We start from the raw sequence: 23,547 nt of genomic DNA on the forward strand, positions 1-23,547 counted from the left end.
GTTTAATGAAGTTCCAATAGGTGGAGGCGCTATACATAGCCTTTAAAATGGCGTCTATAACGGAAGTGCTTTACAAACACAAATGTGTCACCGAGTTTCTTTTGGCAGAAAACCAGAGCATCACATATATTAATATGTGCTTGCAGATTGTCTCCTGAGACATGGCAGTGAACAAAAGCACGGTGAGTCGTTGAGCCAGGAGTCTGTCCAGATCGCAACAAGGTCGCGTAAACCTGTCCGATCTCACATGTGCTGGCTATCTGGACAGGCTGCGAGTCCTACGAAGTTGGAACGTGCGAACACTCTCGTTCGAGGTGATCGACGTGTCTCAATGAAAGACTTCTTGGATGTCTCTGTTGATATTGCTGACACACTCATACACCAGTTATGCTCTCAAAGAGATATGGCTGCTGAGTCCTCGCCACCTAACAGATGACTATAAAGAGCAACGAAAGACCATCTTGCTGGCATGTTACGAGGTTGATCGTAACAATTTTTGCGGATCTTCGTCACAGACGATGAAACACGAGTTCATGACTTCGAACCGGAAAGAAAACAACAAAACATGTAGTGGCACCACACCCCCTCTCGTCCAAAGAAAAAGTTGAAAGCCATACCCTCAGCCGGTAAAGTTAGGGCTCTGAAGGTGTTGTTCAGCTTGATGGCCTCCCTCATGGTGCGACATTCAACTCTGAAATGTATTGTGCTACTCTCAGGAAACTGAATAAATGGCGTTGAGCGTATTCTTCGCCACATAAATGCAAACGCACTTCTGCTTGTCTATGACGTGTCTGCGCACCCGAGAGGAGCTCACAAAACCCTGAGAGTGTTCTTTCTCGTCCATCCTACAACCTGGATTCACAGCTTCCGACTTCTATTAGTTTGCCCCAAAGAAGTATGCACCCCGCGGGAACCAGTACGTAGATAATGGGTAGGTTGTTGATCAACCAAGGCATTGGCTCCGACGTCGACCAGTAGAGTGTTACCATGCGAGCATACAGCTCCTCCAAGTAAGTTGGCGTAAGGCCATCGCACTGAACGGAGATCATGTTGAAGATAGGGTTTTGTACGCAAAATGGTGGGGAATAACATGGTGCACTGGAGTCCCGAATGAAACCAACCTGCTTCGAGGAAAAAATGTGTTAAGTTGCTTATTGAATGCCCCTCGTAAGTAATGTGTTGTCAGTGGAGAAGCAGTAGCAGCATGCTCAGTCAGGAGACTGGATGTCAACTGAGTAACAAATCCATCAGGGACATTTCAACCCTTATAAAGCTCTCCAAGGTGACTGTCGGTGTTGTGGTTGTGAAGTGGAAATGCGAAGGAACAACCACTGCTAAACCAAGAGCAGGTAGACGGTATGTACTGAGGACAGGGAGCGACCGTCACTACGGAGGGTTCTTGTAAAAGATCGTATGAAATCATCGGAAGGAATCATTCATAGGCTCCAAAATCCTACCAGCCGTTCATCTAGTACAATGATTGTGTGTAGGGAAGAAGAATCACCTCTTGTTTGCTTTGACGGCACTTTGAACAGTGGACGTTACATTTCAGATGTGTTACGAACCGTGGCTCCACCCTTCATTCGATCCCTGCGAGACACTACATTTCAGCTGGATAATGCACGACCGCATGTTGCAGGTCCTGTACGGGCATTTCTGGATACAGAAAATGTTCGAATGCTGCCCTGGCCAGCACATCTCTCATCAATTGGAAACGTCTGGTCAATGGAGGCAGAGCAACTGGCTCGTCACAATACGCCAGTCACTACTCTTGATGAACTGTGGTATCGTGTTGAAGCTGCATGGGCAGCTGTACCTGTACACGCCATCCAAGCTCTGTCTGACTGAATGCCCAGGCGTATGAAGACCGTTATTACGGCCAGAGGTGGTTGTTCTGGGTACTGATTTCTCAGGATCTATGCACCCAAATTGCGTGAAAATGCAATCACATGTCAGTTCTATATAATATATTTGTCCAATGAATACCCGTTTATCATCTGCATTTCTTCTTTGTGTAGCAATTTTAATGTCCAGTAGCGTAATTATGGATATCATGGGCTGCTACCCAAATGAAAGAGATCTGACTCTTTTTGAGCGTATTACGACTGCAAATTTTGCTCTGTAATGCAGGGTAGAACCATTAATCACCGCTAACAACCATTCGACGAAATTTTAACGTGGCAGTAAAGGATGGTTATACATTTACGTTCCACCTTTTCCGCTCCAATTGCGCAGGTAGCACTTGGAATGTTGCCGAACTGTGGAGTCTTATAGATGCTCTTTTGTAGTTTTTCCCGTGCACGTGTCAGTGTCACACCTCCCTGAGATCACACCACAAGATCACGCCACAGGATCACGCCACAAGATCACGCCACAATATCACGCCACAGGATGGCTCAAAAAACAAACACCCGTTACTACTTCGGATCTGGTTCAAACTTGTAGCTACACGACGTCCTTGAAAAGGGTTTGAATCATCCGGAGAGTGTCAACTTTGTCTAATGTTGCCAAGAACGCCATTCTGTTGCACATCGCACTGCCACCTGCCGTCTTCGACCGCGAAATGTGTGTAAATGAATGCCACAACAAGAGGTTTGGTTTCACACTTTCTCTGCCACTTTATGAGGCCTTTTTTCGTGCTGGTTCTGAGCGTCTGAAATGTTTTGCTTCTACTCCAATAAGAAAATACCAGATTCCCACTCTGGGCGTCGTCGTTTTAACGTCCCTCGCAAAGGTTAAGACAAGGGTAAGATTGGCTATCGGCATTGTGACGACCCTCCTATCATGTGACACGTCCACGGTGCCTTTGGCCAAATTTGTGATGAAATTTGGTGCCAGTGTGATACAATTAACGTACCTTACACTTCACATGAACTTGTGAGCTCTGGTTTTTTCTTCTTGATGTGTCGATACCTTTCTGTTTGAAGCATCGCCGAAACTGAGGATGACGTCTCGGAGCGCCACACTTATGGATTGTTACGGAGGAAGGTTGCAGCCTTTGGCCCAAATTTCTCTTCGGCGTATCAATGGTGGGGAGGGGAAGAAGGGAATGACGAGGTGCCTCAAAAATAATTTTGCGAAGCGCAGTTATAAAATGAGGTCTTTACTAGCAGTTTGCCGACCGGTGTGGCCGTGCGGTTCTAGGTGCTTCAGTCTGGAACCGTGTGACCGCTACGGTCGCAGGTTCGAATCCTGCCTCGGGCATTGATGTGTGTGATGTCCTTAGGTTAGTTAGGTTTAAGTAGTTCTAAGTTCTAGGGGACTGATGACCACAGATGTTAAGTCCCATTGTGCTCAGAGCCATTTGAACCATTTGAACTAGCAGTTTCTTACTAGCATAATAACATGCTTCATACGACTTCTCTATGCTGAAAAGCATAACTAAATTTTTACAGCCGGCCAGGGTGGCCGAGCAGTTCTAGGCACTGCAATCTGGAGCCGCGCGACCACTACGGTCGCAGGTTCGAATCCTGCCTCGGGCATGGATGTGTGTGATGTCCTTAGGTTAGTTAGGTTTAAGTAGTTCTAAGTTCTAGGGGACTGATGACCTCAGAAGTTAAGTCCTATAGTACTCAGAGCCATAAATTTTTACATTCCACTAAGGTGTAAAGAACATCCTGATGCATAGTAACTAACAGTTCTTGATAAAACTTTACGTAGTTTTCGTGTTAGATTTCTTAGTGTTTTCTTGATCGTTTAGAACAGAAAGCGCCCTAAAACCGTCTTTTGTTTGTTTCGCGGCCTTTAGCCACTAGTCACTTGAATCAGCAGTTGTCTTGTGACAGCCAGAGCGAGAGCACCAGCAGCAGCGAGTACTGTTTGTATAAAGCGTTTTTGTACTTATTTGCTGCGCTTAGCTTTTAAATAGTTTTTCTGGGAAAACCTAGCGTAGTTTTCGCGTCTCGTATTTCAGTGAGTGTTTCTTGATTATCAGAGTAGCTCATCAGAAGATTATCTTGGGAATTTGTCACCGTATAGAGTAGGGTAAACATAGTCATGTGTAGGGACTGTGGTTGTTGTGAGCGGACGCAAGGAGAATTGGCCACTCTTCGGGGGCAGGAGGAGGCTTTGTCTGTTAGGCTCATCGAGCTCGAGGCGCAGGCGTCGGCTCGTAGTGGCGTTGGGGCAACTGTGGTGAGACCTATGCCTACTTCGGTGGCCTTGGAATCACATGGAACCCCTGATGTCGCTGCGTCTTCCGGCATTCCGGCAGTGAGCATCTTACCGGTCAGCCATCACTCCAGGGTGAATGGCGGACAGTGGTGGGCTCGCGTGTGCCTGGCCGAAAGGCGAAGGTGGGATCTGGCCGCGTGGCAGCTGCCTTTCCCCTTTCCAACAGGTACGGGGTGCTTCCTAGTGGTGATGACATCGTTTCCGAGCCACCACAGGATGCCTCGCCTGTTGGGCCAGTGGCCGATTCTTCGGCAAGGTCCCGACAGTCACAGAGGGCGGGCCTATTAGTTATAGGGAGCTCCAACGTTAGGCGGGTTATGGAGCCCCTCAGGAAAATAGCGGGTAGGTCGGGGAAGAATGCCAGTGTGCACTCGGTGTGCTTGCCGGGGGGTCTCGTCCGTAATGTGGAGGAGGCCCTTCCGGCAGCTATTGAACGCACTGGGTGTGACCGGCTGCAGATAGTAGCACATGTCGGAACGAATGACGCCTGCCGCTTGGGTTCTGAGGCCATCCTTGGTTCCTTCCGGCGGCTGGCTGATTTGGTGAAGACAACCAGCATCGCACGCGGAGTGCAAGCTGAGCTTAATATCTGCAGCATAGTGCCCAGAGTCGATCGCGGTCCTCTGGTTTGGAGCCGTGTGGAGGGTCTAAACCAGAGGCTCAGACGACTCTGCGACTATAATGGTTGCAAATTCATCGACCTCCGTTATTGGGTGGAGAACTGTAGGGCCCCCCTAGACAGGTCAGGCGTGCGCTACACACCGGAAGCAGCTACTAGGGTAGCAGAGTACGTGTGGCGTGCACATGGGGGTTTTTTAGGTTAGAGGGACCCCCCCCCCCCTTGGGCGAAACGATAAAATACCTGACGGCTTACCAGAGAGGACATTATCATCGTTGATAAAGAACGTCCGTCCTCAGAGACCAAAAACAGGAAAAGTTAACGTAATATTGGTAAACTGCAGGAGTATCCAGGGCAAGGTTCCTGAATTAGTATCTCTTATTGAAGGAAATAGTGCGCATATAGTATTAGGAACGGAAAGTTGGTTAAAACCGGAAGTGAACAGTAACGAAATCCTAGACACAGAATGGAATATATACCGCAAGCATAGGATAAACGCCAATGGTGGAGGAGTATTTATAGCAGTAAAGAATTCAATAATATCCAGTGAAGTTATTAGCGAATGCGAATGTGAAATAATCTGGGTTAAGTTAAGTATCAAAGGTGGGTCAGATATGATAGTCGGATGCTTCTATAGACCACCTGCATCAGCAACCGTAGTAGTTGAGCGCCTCAGAGAGAACCTGCAGAACGTCGTGAAGAAGTTTCGTGATCATACTATTGTAATAGAGGGAGACTTCAATCTACCAGGTATAGAATGGGATAGTCACACAATCAGAACTGGAGCCAGGGACAGAGACTCTTGTGACATTATCCTGACTGCCTTGTCCGAGAATTACTTCGAGCAGATAGTTAGAGAACCAACTCGTGAAGCTAACGTTTTAGACCTCATAGCAACAAATAGACCGGAACTTTTCGACTCCGTGAATGTAGAAGAGGGTATCAGTGATCATAAGTCAGTGGTTGCATCAATGACTACAAGTGTAATAAGAAATGCCAACAAAGGAAGGAAAATATATTTGCTTAACAAGAGTGATAGGGCACAAATCGCAGAATATCTGAGTGACCACCATCAAACGTTCATTTCTGAGGAAGAGGATGTGGAACAAAAATGGAAAAAATTCAGAAACATCGTCCAGTACGCCTTAGATAAGTTCGTACCGACTAAGGTCCAAAGCGAGGGGAAAGATCCACCGTGGTATAACAATCATGTACGAAAGGTACTACGGAAACAAAGAAAGCTTCATCATAGGTTTAAGAGTAGTCGAATCATAGCTGATAAGGAAAAGCTGAACGAAGCGAAAAAGAGCGTAAAGAGAGCAATGAGAGAAGCATTCAACGAATTCGAACATAAAACATTGGCAAACAATCTAAACAAGAACCCTAAAAAGTTTTGGTCATATGTAAAATCGGTAAGCGGATCTAAATCCCCTATTCAGTCACTCGTTGACCACGATGGCACCGAAACAGAGGACGACCGAAGAAAGGCAGAAATACTGAATTCAGTGTTCCGAAACTGTTTCACTGCGGAAAATCGTAACACGGTCCCTGACTTCAGCCGTCGCACGGACGCCAAAATGGAAAATATTGAAATAAACGATATCGGAATTGAAAAACAACTGCTATCACTTAGTAGCGGAAAAGCATCCGGACCAGACGAGATACCCTTAAGATTCTACAGTGATTATGCTAAAGAACTTGCCCCCTTTCTATCAGCAATTTATCGTAGATCGCTGGAAGAACGTAAAGTACCTAGCGACTGGAAGAAAGCGCAGGTCGTTCCCATTTTCAAGAAGGGTCATAAATCAGATGCGAATAATTATAGGCCTATTTCGCTTACGTCAATCTGTTGTAGAATAATGGAACATGTTTTGTGTTCTCGTATTATGACGTTCTTAGATAATACAAATCTCCTTCATCATAACCAACATGGATTCCGCAAACAGAGATCATGTGAAACTCAGCTCGCCCTATTTGCCCAAGAAATTCACAGTGCCGTAGACACTGGCGAGCAGATTGATGCCGTATTCCTGGACTTCAGGAAGGCATTTGATACGGTTCCGCACTTACGTTTAGTGAAAAAAATACGAGCTTACGGAATATCGGACCAGGTTTGTGATTGGATTCAGGATTTCCTAGAAGAAAGAACACAACATGTCATTCTTAACGGTTCAAAATCTGCAGATGTAGAGGTAATTTCGGGAGTACCGCAGGGAAGCGTGATAGGACCTTTATTGTTTACAATATACATAAATGACTTAGTTGACAACATCGGTAGCTCCGTGAGGCTATTTGCAGATGACACGGTTGTCTACGAGAAAGTAGCAACATCAGAAGACTCGTACGTACTCCAGGAGGACCTGCAGAGGATTAATGCATGGTGCGACAGCTGGCAGCTTTCCCTAAACGTAGATAAATGTAATATAATGCGCATACATAGGGGCAGAAATCCATTCCAGTACGATTATGCCATAGGTGGTAAATCATTGGAAGCGGTAACGACCGTAAAATACTTAGGAGTTACTATCCGGAGCGATCTGAAGTGGAATGATCACATAAAACAAATAGTGGGAAAAGCAGGCGCCAGGTTGAGATTCATAGGAAGAATTCTAAGAAAATGTGACTCATCGACGAAAGAAGTAGCTTACAAAACGCTTGTTCGTCCGATTCTTGAGTATTGCTCATCAGTATGGGACCCTTACCAGGTTGGATTAATAGAAGAGATAGACATGATCCAGCGAAAAGCAGCGCGATTCGTCATGGGGACATTTAGTCAGCGCGAGAGCGTTACGGAGATGCTGAACAAGCTCCAGTGGCGGACACTTCAAGAAAGGCGTTACGCAATACGGAGAGGTTTATTATCGAAATTACGAGAGAGCACATTCCGGGAAGAGATGGGCAACATATTACTACCGCCCACATATATCTCGCGTAATGATCACAACGAAAAGATCCGAGAAATTAGAGCAAATACGGAGACTTACAAGCAGTCGTTCTTCCCACGCACAATTCGTGAATGGAACAGGGAATGGGGGATCAGATAGTGGTACAATAAGTACCCTCCGCCACACACCGTAAGGTGGCTCGCGGAGTATAGATGTAGATGTAGATGTAGGTGGATTGCTATTCGTAGCTTTAAATCTCATGCCCGTCCCAATTACCGAACGCTCCCTTGCTACAGTAAAAGGCTGTGCTGAAAAGTAATGTCTCTGAATTTTTAATGTGAAAACACCTACAGCTTTTTAAGTAAAGCAGACGTTATTTAATTCTCGACACAGTCACGCTCCCGAAGAACGCTGTCAACGAGAGTCCAGTTTGTTGATACTATCACTGTAGAATGTTTTACTTAGTTGACGGAGCCACAACCTCACCTTTGCTTGCAGCACTTCATCACTACCAAAGAAAAGTCCTCGAAGGTGTTCTTTAAGTTTTGGAAACAGTTGAAAATAGCTTGGGGCCAAGTCTGGTCTGTACGGAGGATGGTCGAAGACAATGAATGCGGGTTGTCGGATTGTTGCAGGTGTCGCACCGCTCGTGTGTGGTCTAGCATTGCCATGCTGAAAGAGACCGTCCTCTATGTGTGGACTAACTCTTCGAATTAGACACTTGATTATACCACGCTGCTTCTCACACATCGACATAGTTACGTAACACACCACCATGTTACATGCAACAACTTGGAACATTCTACCAGCAAATATCTAGCCATGAGGAATAAACATGTAGAATCTTAACAACGTTTGATTTACATAAACAGCTTTAAGAGCTTTCACACAAAAATTTCAGAGGTAATGGTTTTCAGCACGCCCTCGTAACATCACAATTCCTCTTTCATTTAATGATTATTTATAATCCGCCTCGATTGCAAATTGAAACCGGATGTTGACCCACGTTTCGGCGCGGATAACCACGCCTTCTTCGGAACACACTAAAACTACAAACTGCCTAAAGAAGCATGGTCCAACATTAATACAGAACGCCCAAAAGGACAAAAGACTCGCATAAAATGTAAAAACCTGGGTCAATATCCGGTTTCAATTTGCAATCAAGGCGGATTCTTTATAATCATTAAATTGTTCACGACTGCTGACGCGCTGCAATGTTAAAAGTTCTCATCCTCTTTCTTTAATCGTCTACAGTACTCATCATTCCGGTTTCTATTTCTACTGTTTCTGGTTCATGCTTCAGTTTTGGACATCAGCTAAGTAAGACGGAAAATGGAAAACCCAGTCCTGTATGTAGAGTCCGTCATTCCACATACGTTTCAAAGCGTTATATGTAACCTAACTGATTTAATGAAGTATTTGATTATATTTTTCTCCCTAGCTGCGAATCCTCCAGAGTGACTCTAGTTCTTTGTCTCTTTCATCTTCTGATGTCGATTCACTTCACTATCTTGTATTACAACAGTTTCAACTGAATTCCCCTTTATACATGCACTTCCTGGAAGACTATCACCAAGTTCCCGCTGTAGTAAAGGAAGCCATGAATAGAGAAAAAATACTTATTGGAAACTTCCTTACTGATTTCATCTTTGTTGCCGTCAACGAGAGGAAATTGGACCTTGCAGTGTGGTAGTTCCCAAAATTTTCATAGTGTTCTTTCATGACCGCATGAAGAAAGATTGTTGTTTATCGTATTGCAAACCTAGATGCCCATCAGAACCAGAACATTACTTCCATCATATTCAAAAGCGTGAAGGTCTATGATTCACGTGTTCTTGTTGAGAGAATCATTTCTGCATTCGCTTGAAGTGATTTGTGATAGCCACGGAGAACCTAATTCGTGAAATTTGAGCGATAGCAGGCCCACTGCTTTGTTAGTAAGCCCCTCCACTCTATCCGAATTACGAAGTTAATGCCGCTCGTTACACTAGACTATATTTGAGGACGTGCTGAAGAGTTCGAATATCGTCTAAAAATACTACACCAACGGATAGAGCGCGCATGGACGACTAGCAGTCTTAACGTCTCTCTCATCAGTGCATATCCGACTCAAAACAGGCGTTGTATATGTAGATACAAGCACTCATTGCTTCATTCCTGGGCGCTCCGTACGATGGTACTATGCTGTAATGGACAATAAACGAAATAACACCGAATATCCCGCGAAATAAAAATTATAGCTGCACTCAACACGCCACGCAAAGTTTTCGAAGAATTTTCTGCTCCGTAAATTACATTCCCGAGATATGACTTCCCGTCCGCTGTCTTTATTGTAGTCGTAACTACAACTCATTCAGTCCTAAGTTTACTGATGCCTCTCCACAAGAGTTTATAGCTGCATATATTCGGACACTCGACATTTCATTTGAATTCTGTACATGACCGTCAGAGACTGCCCTAGCGGACCATCCAACGACTTAAATCATAGGCGTGTCCTGTCGTCTGCGAGATAATCAGCGCACAATAATGTACTTCATTTGTTGCAGGAAACATTCAACAAATGACTTATGCACTGCACAAAACCATAACAAACCAGAATGAAAAATGTTCCTATCACAGCACAAAAACGGCGAATATCTCCTGGGCATAGTTAGGGATTTAAAATGAAGAAATTAGCTTTTCGACTAATCTGGAAGTTTCAAAGGCATTTACATCTTGACATATTCGCGCTTTTCTACGAGTTAACCCTACTTTCCCAGAGCAGTCAGCTGCCTTAGCTACAAAGTTCTGGCACACCTGCATCCTGTAATTTATAAGCTTAAGTCCATGGTCCTTTGCCTAAAATTCAGAAGATTCCCCAACGGTAGTAAACAATATATAATATCATATGGCTGAAGGGCATACAAGGCATAGCTAAATAACTTTTTCTGGGAGGATGAAATTTTCGCTGGTTGTTTTGTTCCCAGGTTCAAATGGCTCTGAGCACTATGGGACTCAACATCTGAGGTCATCAGTCCCCTAGAACGTAGAACTATTTAAACCTAACTAATCTGAGGACATCACACACATCCATGCCCGAGGCAGGATTAGGACCTGCGACAGTAGCGGTCACGCGGTTCCAGACTGAAGCGCCTAGTGTTGCAGTTATTCACTTTGGTATTATTTTTGAGTTTGGATAGGTTATTAATAACAGATTTCGTAGGTGAATTTAAATTGAAGAGCTAAACAAACAGGTACATCAGCCTGATACCTTGTAGGGCCCTTGAGAGCAAGCAGAAGTGCCGCAACACTACGTGGTATGGACTCGACTAATGTCTGAAGGAGTGCTGGAGGGAAGTGATACCATGAATCTAGCAGAGCTCTCCATAAATCCGTAAGATTACGAGGAGATGGAGATCTCTTCTGAACAGCACATTGTAATGCATCTCAGATATGCTCAAGAATGCCCATGTCTGGGGAGTTTGGTGGCCAGCGGAACTGTTTAAACTCAGAAGAGTATTCCTGGAGCCACTCTGTAGCAATTCAGGACGTGCGTGTGCCGTTTTGTCCTGCTGGAATTGCCCAAGTACATTGGAATGCACAATAGGCATTAATGGATGCAGGTGATCAGACAGGATGCTTAAGTACGTGTCAGCTGTTAGAGTTGTATCTAGACGTATCGCGGGTCCCACATCACTCAAACTACACACGCCTCACAACACTACAGAGCCACCAGCTTGAAGAGTCACCTGCTGACATACAGGGTCCATGGATTCATGAGGTTGTCTCCATACTCGTACACTCCTATCCTCTCGATGCAGTTTGAAACGAGACGCGTCCGACCAGGAAACATGTTTCCAGTCATCAACATACCAATGTTGGTGTTGTCGAGCCCAGGAGAGGCGTAAAGCTTTGTGTCACGCAGTCATCAAGGGTACACGAGTGGGCCTTCGTCCCCGAAAGCCCATATCGACGGTGTTTCGTTGAATAGTTCGCACGCTGACAGTTGTCGGTGGCCCATCATTGAAATCTGCAGTAATTTGCCGAGGGGTTGCACTTCTGTCACGTTCAACGATTCTCTTGAGTCGTCCTTGTTTTCTTTCTTGCAGGATCTTTTTCCGGCCGCAGCGATGTCCGAGATTTGATGTTTTACCGGATTCCTGATATTCACGGCAAACTCGTGAAATGGTCGTACGAAAAAATCCTCACTTCATCGATATATCGGAGAGGCTATGTCCCATCGCTTGTGCGTCAACTATAAAACCATGTTCAAACTCACTTAAATCTTGATTACATGCCATTGTAGCAGCAGTAACCGATCTACAAACTGCACCAGACAATTGTTGTCTTATATAGGCGTTGCCGACCACAGCGCCGTATTCTTCCTGTTTACATATCCCTGCATTTGAATACGCATGTCTATACCAACGTCTTTGGCGCTTCAGTGAATGTATTTTGAAGTCACTGTGAATATCCGTTGTTCTTTAAGTAAATGTTTGCAATGTGATGGCTGAAGTTCAGCTATCATTCCGACTACACGATTTGTGCAATGGTACTTTTTCTCTGAATGATGAATTACCTAAAATATGATACTATATGACAGCAGTGGATGAAAATAGGCGCAGTAGGCTAATTTACTGATATGTCATGAAAATTTACAATAACCCTAATAACATAAGTAGCAAAACTCAGGTGTTTCAGCAGATCATTAATGCGTTTCTCTCAATTCAGTTTACCAACAATACAGGTTTTGTTTCAATTAAACAAGGATCATCGATAGCAGGTGGAACGAGAATTGCTCTGGGGTTTTCAACAATATAAGTGAAGAAGTGGCCCACTGATTTTTATACTGAGAATGGGTTTCTTCATAAACTGTTGACCTGTCTTGCCTTCAGTTGTTAATTTAATATTGTACTGTTTCAGGATTCTATCGAAATATCTTTTTCAGTCGCATTAAAATTTTAGTGACATTCTTCTGCGTTTTGGCAAAAGAAGCAAATTTTAACGTGGCAGCAAGAGAAGTTATGGATTACTCAAAACTTTTCACAGTCCTTCATGAATCTCTCTTCTCAACTACCTTCTTTGTATGGCTTGCAGCTCGAAGCTAGATCTGTAGCGCAACATTTGCAATGGCTTGTTTTGTCGCCATTTCAGCCTGACTGAGCGCACATTTCTTGTTGTTTTTTGCCACATTGGTTTTCACGTAGTCCCGTATATTCTCTGTCCGATTCAAAGGAGCATGATAGGGAGGAAGCCTGGTTTAAACTATTCCCTTTAGCATTAGTTAATTCATCAACTCAGTAGTTTGGACTGTTTGGCTTGTACAGTACTAATAATTCCATTGACTCTGGCTTATACATGCTGCGTTCAACTTTATTCAATGCAACATTTCTTTCTACTGAGAGCAAAATATTTACTTACCTCCACTGCATTGTTGAAGCTTTATCCAGCCCATTAGAGTGGCATGCGCAACGTCCATTACTAATGCCCAATTCGGATGATTATTTTGCAGCAGAACATTATCTTCCCAGCCGCTGAACGTGTTCTTGGATGACTACTTTTACTGCAACCTCGTGTTGAGACGTGCTGCACTGTTGTTAATTAATGTAAAGCTAACACGGAAGACTTGTTCATAATACCTGACAGCTGCAGAAAACTTCAACGCCAGAAAATATCACTTTACAACGAGAGCTGACGAAAACATATATACATCTGCACGACACCACGTGGTACTGTTTATCCGCGGAGTGGCAACAGAGGCGCTCTATCAGCCTAACCACTGGCGGCGTGGTAGGGAAATCTGGCTCGCCATTTGTTTTACCTGAGCAGCTGCATAACGTCCTCTCCGGTGAGCCAAACGTCAAAAGTCGCAACTAATTTTAAACGCACTAATGTGTAGTACCTGTCGGCTTTTAAAAACCTAGCCATCACCACATCAGTCCCCAGCTGCCGCCTGGTCGAATGACCGTGTCTTCACTGCAGGGATTCACTGCCATGCTGTAGAACGGTTGACACTGACTGTTCGTTAGGCTGAAGAGAGCTTACTAATTTCATCCGATCTTTGTGTACGTTTCTTTAGCTTCGCGAATGTGGCTATTTCACTTGTAATGGCAGAGCAGCGGCGCCGAACATGACGTAAGATTCGTCGTTCTCACTTCCGTCGCTTAGGTGTGCGCCTCATGGTTGAGCATTCTCAGTCGTGTGTCTGTAGCTGCAGTTAGGCACTTTCTATATACCTTTTTGTATTCGCGTAATAATGGCAGTGAAGTCTACCATCGTCTACATATTATCCTGTTCCATTCTGAGTTCCGAGTAAATATCTGTTTTCAGTATTACAAAACCTTTTTACTGCTGTTGCGAATTCCTGCCATCTTCCCCCAGTATACAAAAAATCTATGACCATTTGCAAATAGAGACATAGATCGGCCTTCCACAGTCTGATACAGCATTGGAAATTAATCTAATATCCCAGAGGCCGATTAACTCGTTCGCAGATTGATGAAAGTTCCTTTCATTTATGCTACTTCGGATTACGTGATCTCTGCTTGACAGTTTATGTGCGGTAGGCACGGTCTTCTCTTGAAGACTTATTTCGACGACTTTCTTTTCTCATTTGCTCCTTTAAGGACGTCTTCGCAACAAATAATGTCCGTCCACCCTATTTTGAGTATGCACTTGTAACAACACATGGCTAAATAGTTTTGTTTGTCTCCTTCTCGGTCCACTGACTCTAGATTTCACATTCACAACATGTCACACTCCAAACATAGGTTTGAGATACTTCTACGAGTACTAGTATCGACTCTGGTGCTTTTTGAAGTTAAGAAATTCTTCGTCTTGTTAAAGGCACTTTTTGGTTGAGAAACTCTGCTTCTGACTTCTGCTTTGAAGCGTCCATCCCTACTGACATTACTTCCTAAATAACTAAATAACTTGCTCAAGTTGCTCTTTTCCTATCTATATTTGGACTTAGTATTCTCTTCCATCATAATATGACATCGCTTTTGTTTTGAAGAAACTAATTTTCATATTATATTTTTCCGCCATAGTTCAAGGGCTCGTTGGTTCCCAAATTCGACCTCAGCGTATACAATACGCAAACAGTTCAATTATGATAACACATGGAATAAACTTTGCGTGATTGACAGACCGATGGCGCACGTGACTTCTCTCCCCTCTGATTGTCTTGACGTCTGTGGCGTCAGGACGGACATCCAAATACCACGTTAAGAAGTGGAACAAAATTTTTCCAATCCTGGAAAAGCGAATCCTGTACTAGACGGGAGTAACGCTAGGAGTAGGAGACAATCCTCCCACCATAACTCGACCCATTTCAACTATCACGACTTCAGTGTCTTCTGCACTTTCAGTTAGAACAGCTATATCATTGGCGTATCTTAACATAGCTATTATTTTGCCAAGTATTTGTAACACCCATCTCTTTCTCTGAATTTCCTTAATTGCCTCTTCTACATGAAGTTTAAGGTTAATGGGTGATAATGTACCACCTCGTCATACAAGTTTTCATATCTGCACTTCTTATTAGTTTACCCTTCCAACAATAACAGCTGTTCCATGAATAAATAAATAATACTGGTAGCACTTCCTGTCTACTGTAATGGAGCAACACTCGAGTACAGGTCGCAGTAGAGTAACTAATCATAAATGATATGCATACGTACGAACGAGGCAGGATCAAGAACATAAGAATTAGGTAATACGTGAGTGAAGCAGGTTTGTATGTTATCGCAGTTTGTAATTTGTATGTCGAAGCAGAAAAGGTGTAAGAGAATTTCTGGGCTTTGGACTGCTGGGGAACCGTAGATTACGTTGTTCTTATGTTAAGAAAATAAGAAAGACACAGAAGAACTGTTGAAAGTAATGGACGACCTACTGTGCAAGGAATAAGCGATGAAGGACAGAAAAAGCAGGGACAAAAGCGACTGAAAATAATTATCATTTACGTAGAGGAGAATGTTGCACATCAGTATATTTCTCAGAATTTCGCCTGTAGTCAGCCTTGTAATAAATGTTCAATATATTTCCTTATTCCAGTTTTAAATGATGGCTTTATATTTTATGTGCTAAAGTCTTTTCCTGAAATTTCAAAAATTACCCCGGAACATTCAGGTTTTCCCAAACATGAAAAAATTTTACAGGGTACCACGTGTTTAATAGTCTGTCGTTCATGTTTAATAGTCCATCTGTTACATTTTTACTGTGCTACACACACACACACATACACACTCACTCTCTCTCTCTCTCTCTCTCTCACACACACACACACACACACACACACACACAGACACACACACACACACACACACACACACACACACACACACACACACACACACACACACACACACACAAATAAATGAGTCAGTCAATCAACAAAAACAGTAAGTAAAACGAAATTAAGCAGAAGATTATCAAAAACAAGTTGCAAGTAAAATGCATTTTGAAATAGAAGATACAGGAAACTGACACAAATTTCAATTTTACAAGAAAGGTAAACATGCTAAAGCGTTAGAGAAATTCACATTATTTGTAAGTATCGCATGTTCCATAGTACAACACGTTCTTCTCTTTCAAGGTACACAATTCTTCACGATCGAACTGTCCACATGTTATATAAATACTTCTAATAGTATAAAGCGTTTTACTCACCATAAAATACTGTACTTGAAGAATCAATAATACATTGCAAATAGCTTTAATATATTATACAGCACTTAAATGTGTAGGATCGAAACATTTACAAACGCCACGCAAAACACAGTCTCATGTCTAACAACAACAAAAACTGTAGAACATTCTCGGAAATTACTCATGAAGGCCTCTAGTGCGTATAACTGTGATTCTATAATCAGTCACTTGACTGAAGTATTGACCGAACAATATCGTGTGTTCCTAGGAACGCTATCCTCTAGACGAAACGCTCTCCCCAATATTAAAAGCAGGTAAGACACTTTCTAGAAGAAGCGAGAGTATTCTGTTTCGGAACCATCCTATCACGGTAATTAACTTTGAGAGGTCGACTTCAGTCCCGTTTCGGGAGTTTAAATTTCATTTTCAGATGTATGATATTATTGTATTTGGTCAAACCACGACCTCTTACGGGAGTTTAAATCCCATTTTCAGGTGTATGAAATTATTATATTCTGTAACACATAAATTCCGGTCCGGCCGGTGTGGCCGAGCGTTTCTAGGCGCTACAGTCGGACATGGGTGTGTGTGATGTCCTTTGGTTAGTTAGGTTTAAGTAGTTCTAAGTTCTAGGGGACTGATGACCTCAGAAGTTTAGTCCCATAGTGCTCAGAGCCATGTTTTGTCCGCCGTCAGGCCGCCGCACGCTGCGACAGTTGTGGCCGCCGTTAATACTGAGCGGCTGCCAGACGACGGACAGTTTCTGCCAACATGCAGTAGGTGGAGCTCTTGCTCTGACTGGTCCGACCGCGTATTATATGTCGGCAAATACAATAATTCCACTCACCTGAGGTATTTTTAAAAACCCGAAACCAGACGAGGTTTGAATATATTTTAGTGTCTCTAAACTAATTATCTTCTCTCTCAGTTGCGTATGTCCTACGTGCCAAATCTTGTGCATCCTACAACCGAAGAAAGAAAGGTACCACAAGTAGTCTGAGGCAGGCAGAGATAGTTTATGCTCATCAACAAAACAGTCCTCGAATATGTCTAGAACACAGAACTGAATTTAACTGAAACGTCGACCTTCACAAAGAAGGAGAAATTGGAAGAATATGGAATTCTGAAGGATACTAAAAATCAAGTAGATATAAGGGGTGTGTAGAGATGAACGAATTGATGAAAGAATTCTACGTAAAATCCTTATCAGAGGGATAGAAAGCTCATGACAGATTCGGTGTGGCGCCAAGGGATAATAGACTCTAGAAAGTGCTATAGAGGAAAAACCATAGAGGCTGTAAATGACAATAAAACACTGAAGATCCAAAGAAACTGGTACACCTGCCTAGTTCGTATAGGGCCCCCGCGAGCACGCAGAACTGTCGCAACACGACGTGGCGCGGGCTCGACTAGTGTCTGAAGTAGTGCTGGTGGGAATTGACACCATGGATCCTGCAGGGATGTCCAAAAATCCGTAAGAGTACGAGGTGGGGGAGCGCTCTTCTGAACAGCACGATACAAGGCATCCCAGATATGTTCAATAATGCTCATGTCTGGGGCGTTTGATGGCCATCGGAACTGTTTAAACTTAGAAAAGTGTTTCTGGAGTCACTCTGTAGCAAATTCTGGACGTGTCGGGTGTCGCATTGTCCTGCTGGAATAGCCCAAGTCCATCTGAATGCACAATGGACATGAATGGATGCAAGTGATCAGACAGGATGCTTATGTACGTGTCACCTGTCAGAGTTGTGTCTAGACGTATCAGGAGTCCGTTATCATTCCCACACCATTACAGAGCGTCCACCAGCTTGAAAAGTCACCTGCTGAGATGCAGGCTCCGTGGATTCATGAGGTTGTGTCCATACCCGTAGACGTCCATCCGCTCGACACAATGTGAAACGGGACTGGTCCGGCCAGGCAACATGTTTCCAGTCATCAACAGTCCAATGTCAGTGTTGACGAGCCCAGGCGGGGTGTAAAGCTTCGTGTCGTGCGATCATCAAGGGTTCACGAGTGGGCCTTCGGCTTCGAAATCCCACATCGATGACGTTTCGTTGAATGGTTCGCTCGCTGACACTTGTTGATGGACCATCATTGAAATCTGCAGCAATTTGCTGAAGGGTATCAATTCTGTCACGTTGAACGATTCTCTTGAGTCGTCGTTGGTCCCGTTATTGTTGCATCTTTTCTTTTTTTTATAGTAGCGATGTCGGATATCTGATGTTTTACCGGATTCCTGATATTCACGGCAAACTCGTGAAATGGTCGTACGGGAAAATCCCCACTTCATGACTACCTCGGAGATGCAGTGTCCCATTGGTCGTACGCCGACTATAACACCACGTTCAGACTCACTGAAATCTTGATGAGCTGCTGTTTTAGCAGCAGTAACCGACCTAACAACTGCGCCAGATGCTTCTCTTATATAGGCGTTGCCGACTGCAGAGCCATATTCTGGCTGATTACATATCTCTGTATTTGAATACACATGCATATACAAGTTTCTTTGGCGCTTCGGCGTATATTAAACATACTCGTATAGTGAAAGATGCCCAGTGTAGTAGGAAGTGAGAGAGAGCATCGGATTTCTTGACGAACTATAATGAGGCAGCGTAATTTATTAATCAGAAACTAGTCTCGAGTAAATAGCATGGGTAGGCATCGGAGAGTACGCGTGTTGTTTCGGTAGGGCGGTGGGTGGCGTTGGTCGTGGCTACACGTGGGTCGCCGTGCGCATATTGCGTTTGCCATGGCAGATTAGTTGGACAGCCGGTCCCCACGCGCAGCTTTCGCAGTAATTGCAGCGCCGGCTAATTGCATTTCCCGTGTCCCCCAGGTACGCCACGCCGCCCTCTTCCTGCCCCGTGCTGTCGCTCGCTGTGGAGGCCCCGACCACGTCACAACGTTAGTTTGTCCAGGCCTGCTGCTTAACGTCAGCAGCCTGTTATGTAAACCTCACTCGGTGCCACTCAGATGACTTTAGACGCTGTTCTGACACAGCAGGCTGTTCGCATAATACAGTTTCTATTTCTGTCCAGTCGAGTCCTTTCCAATAACTGGATGTGATACCACTCGCTACATCACAAGTAAAGATGTGAAACTGAAGATTGTTTTGATCACCACAATGCTTTACAATGAATTGACAAAAACCATGGGACAGTCATTTGCACAGACAGGTATACAGATGGCGATAGTATCGCGCACACAAGGTGTAAAAAGACAGTGCAGTGGCAGAACTGTGATTTGTACTCAAATTATTCGTGTGAAGAGGTGTCCTGCGTGATTATGACTGCACGATGGGAATTAACAGACTTTGAACAGCAAATCATTAAGAAATTCAGTTTTCTTAGATCCACAGTGTCAAGAATGTGCCGGGAATAACAAATTTCAGGCATTGGTTCAAATGGCTCTGAGCACTATGGGACTTAACATCTATGGTCATCAGTCCCCTAGAACTTAGAACTACTTAAACCTAACTAACCTGAGGACATCACACAACACAAAGTCATCACGAGGCAGAGAAAATCCCTGACCCCGCCGGGAATCGAACCCGGGAATCCGGGCGCGGGAAGCTTTCACGCATTAACTATCACCAAGGACGACGCACTTAACGACCGATACAGGCTCCCAGGTAGATGCCATTTTCCTTGACTTCCGGAAGGCGTTCGATACAGTTCCGCACTGTCGCCTGATAAAAAAAGTAGCAGCCTACGGAATATCAGTCCAGCTGTGTGGCTGGATTGAAGGGTTTTTAGCAAACAGAACACAGCATTTTGTTCTCAATGGAGAGTCGTCTACCCCAAAGTAACCTCTGGCGTGCCGCAGGGGAGTGATATGGGACCATTGCTTTCCACAATATATATAAATGACCTAGTAGATAGTGTCGGAAGTTCCATGCGGCTTATCGCGGATGATGCGTAGTGTACAGAGAAGTTGCAGCTTTAGAAAATTGTAGCGAAATGCAGGAAGATCTGCAGCGGATAGGCACTTGGTGCAGGGAGTGGCAACTGACCCTTAACATAGACAAATGTAATGTATTGCGAATACATAGAAAGAAGGATCCTTTATTGTATGATTATATGATAGCGGAACAAACACTGGTAGCAGTTACTTCTGTAAAATATCTGGTAGTATGCGTACGGAACGATTTGAAGTGGAATGATCATATAAAATTAATTGTTGGTAAGGCGGGTGCCAGTTTGAGATTCATTGGGAGAGTCCTTAGAAAATGTAGTCCATCAACAAAAGAGGTGGCTTACAAAAGGCTCGTTCGACCTATACTTGAGTATTGCTCATCAGTGTGGAATCCGTACCAGGTAGGGTTGACAGAGGAGATAGAGAAGATCCAAAGAAGAGCGGCGCGTTTCGTCACAGGGTTATTTGGTAAGCGCGATAGCGTTACGGAGATGTTAAGCAAACTCAAGTGGCAGACTCTGCAAGAGAGGCGCTCTGCATCGCGGTGTAGCTTGCTATACAGGTTTCGAAAGGGTGCGTTTCTGGATAAGGTATCGAATATATTGCTTCCCCCTACTTATACCTCCCGAGGAGATCACGAATGTAAAATTAGAGAGATTCGAGCGCGCACGGAGGCTTTCCGGCGGTCGTTCTTCCCGCGAATCATACGCGACTGGAACAGGAAAGGGAGGTAATGCCCTCCACCACACACCGTTGCGTAGCTTGCCCAGTATAAATGTAGATGTAGATGTATAGAGCAGCGGTGTTTGCGTAGAGTTGTCAGTGCTAACAGACAAACAACCCTGCGTGAAATAACTGCGGAAATCAATGTGGGACTTATGACGAAAGTATCCGTTAGGACAGTACGACGAAATTTTGCGTTAATGGGCTCGTTTATAGGCTACTTCAGCAAAAGACCAATACTAGTGCCTTTCCTAATAACACAACATCACTTGCATTGCCTCTCCTGGGATAGTGACCATATTGGTTGGACACTTGACGACTGAAAAACCGTGGGCTTGTTAGATGAGTCCCGACTTTTGTTTGTAAGAGCTGATAGTAGTGTTCGAGTGTATTGCACACCCTACGAAACCATGGACGCAAGTTGTCAGCAATGCACTGTGCAATCTGGTGTTGCCTCGTTATTGGTGCGGGCTGTGTTTACATGGAATGGTCTGGGTCCTCTGCTTCAACTGAACCGTCATTGACTGGAAATAGTTATGTTCGCTACTACGTGGAGACCATTTTGCATCCACTCATGGTCTTCTTGTCCCCAAACAACGATGGAATTAAGGTTTCTTGAACGATGGAATTTCTATACATGACAATGCACCATCATGTCACCGCGCCACAACTGTTCTGGATTGGTATGAACATTATTCTGGACAATTAGAGCGAATTTCAAATAACTTCCGGGAATTCCGCCAGGTAACACTTTCAGCGACCGCCGATATTTCGGCGGGAGTACACTCCGCCATTTTCAAGGCAAACTGCACGGACAGGTGGCGTACATGCAAATTTAATACCTCGGTTCTCCGACAGAAGCAGGAAAGATAACACACACACACACACACACACACACACTGAACACTAGTGCCACCAAAGATGACCAAAGTCAGCGCTATCGATAATGAGACTATGAATTCGTAGGTGAGGCAGCATTGACTCTGTTCCTCTGTTTTTTGACAAGGGAGAGAGCCGGATTCCAAACAGAGTTTAAACAGAAACCTCCATCCCTGTTAACGAGGTTGCTCGCTAATTTAATCTCAACTGCCTCCCTAATAACACTGTCCCAATAGCTGGACGTGCATGCCAATATCTCGGTGTTATTATATAACATGGGGTGACCAGTATCCAAGCAATGTTCGGCAATAGCAGATCTATTTGGCTGCTGTAATCGTGTGTGCCGTTTATGCTCAGTACATCTGTCCTCCACGGTCCTGATGGTTTGACCAATATATGCCATGCCGCAGCTACAAGGAATACGATATACACCCACCTTACGCAGTCCAAGATTATCCTTAACGGAACTCAAAAGTGCTCTAATTTTAGATGGAGGTCGGAAAACACATTTCACATCGTATTTCCGTAAAATACGACCGATCTCATTGGACGTGTTTCCTACGTAAGGCAAGAAGGCAGTAGACTTAGGTGTTGGCTCAGAATTATCATCAATCAAGATGGGACAGCTCAGCTGGCAAAGTCTCAGCATCAGAAACGACATGTGCCCTGTGTACCAAGGTACGAAGTACCCCTTCACGCTGAGCCGAATGGTGACAACTATTAGCTTGTAAGTACAAGTCGGTGAGAGTACGTTTCCTGTAGACTGCATGTCCCAATGATCCATCATCCTTCCTCCTAACCAACACGTCGAGAAAGGGAAGGCAACCATCCTCTTCCACCTCCATCGTAAAACGAATGTTCGGGTCGATCGAGTTCAGATGTTCTAGAAAGACATTCAAATTCTCCCTACCGTGAGGCCCAACAACGAAGGTATCGTCAACGTATCTAAAGAAACAGGCGGGTTTTAAAGGCGCCGACTCCAATGCACGTTCCTCGAAGTCTTCCATAAATAAATTTGCGATCACAGGAGACAACGGACTACCCATCGCAACTCCATCTGTCTGCTCGTAATACTGGTCATTAAATAAAAAGTAAGTGGATGTCAACATATGCCTAAAGAGATTAGTTAAATCAGCACCAAACCTGGCTTCAATTAACCGCAACGAACCAGACACAGGAACACGAGTGAAGAGAGAGACCACATCGAAACTCACTAAAATATCAGAGTCATTCAGCCTCAGTCCCTCAAAACGACGTAAAAAATCAGCTGAGTTCCTGATACGATGTTCACACCGTCCTACTTGTGGACTCAACAGAGAAGCAAGATGCTTGGATACACGATATGTCGGAGCGCCGATGTTACTCACTATAGGACGGAAAGGAACCCCTTCCTTATGAACCTTTGGAAGGCCATATAACCTAGGGGGAACGGCACTATAGGTGTTACGCCTCTTGATTGTGTCCTGCAACAAACCACTTTTCTTCAGGAGGCTGTTGGTCTTTCTCTCAACACTTTTCGTGGGGTCAGCATCGATTCTGCGATACGCTGAATCAGATAGTAAACGTTGCATCTTTTGTACATAATCGTGTTTATTTGAAACAACGGTGGCATTGCCCTTGTCAGCAGGTAAAATAACAATACTGGGATCAACTTTGAGAGAGCGTAAAGCAGCCCTCTCTGCTGCTGTTACATTACGAGCCCTAGTCAAAACACGGCATGCCTCC

This window comes from Schistocerca piceifrons, chromosome 1 (genome assembly GCF_021461385.2).
Source record: "Schistocerca piceifrons isolate TAMUIC-IGC-003096 chromosome 1, iqSchPice1.1, whole genome shotgun sequence".
NCBI classification, from domain to species: Eukaryota; Metazoa; Arthropoda; class Insecta; order Orthoptera; family Acrididae; genus Schistocerca; species Schistocerca piceifrons.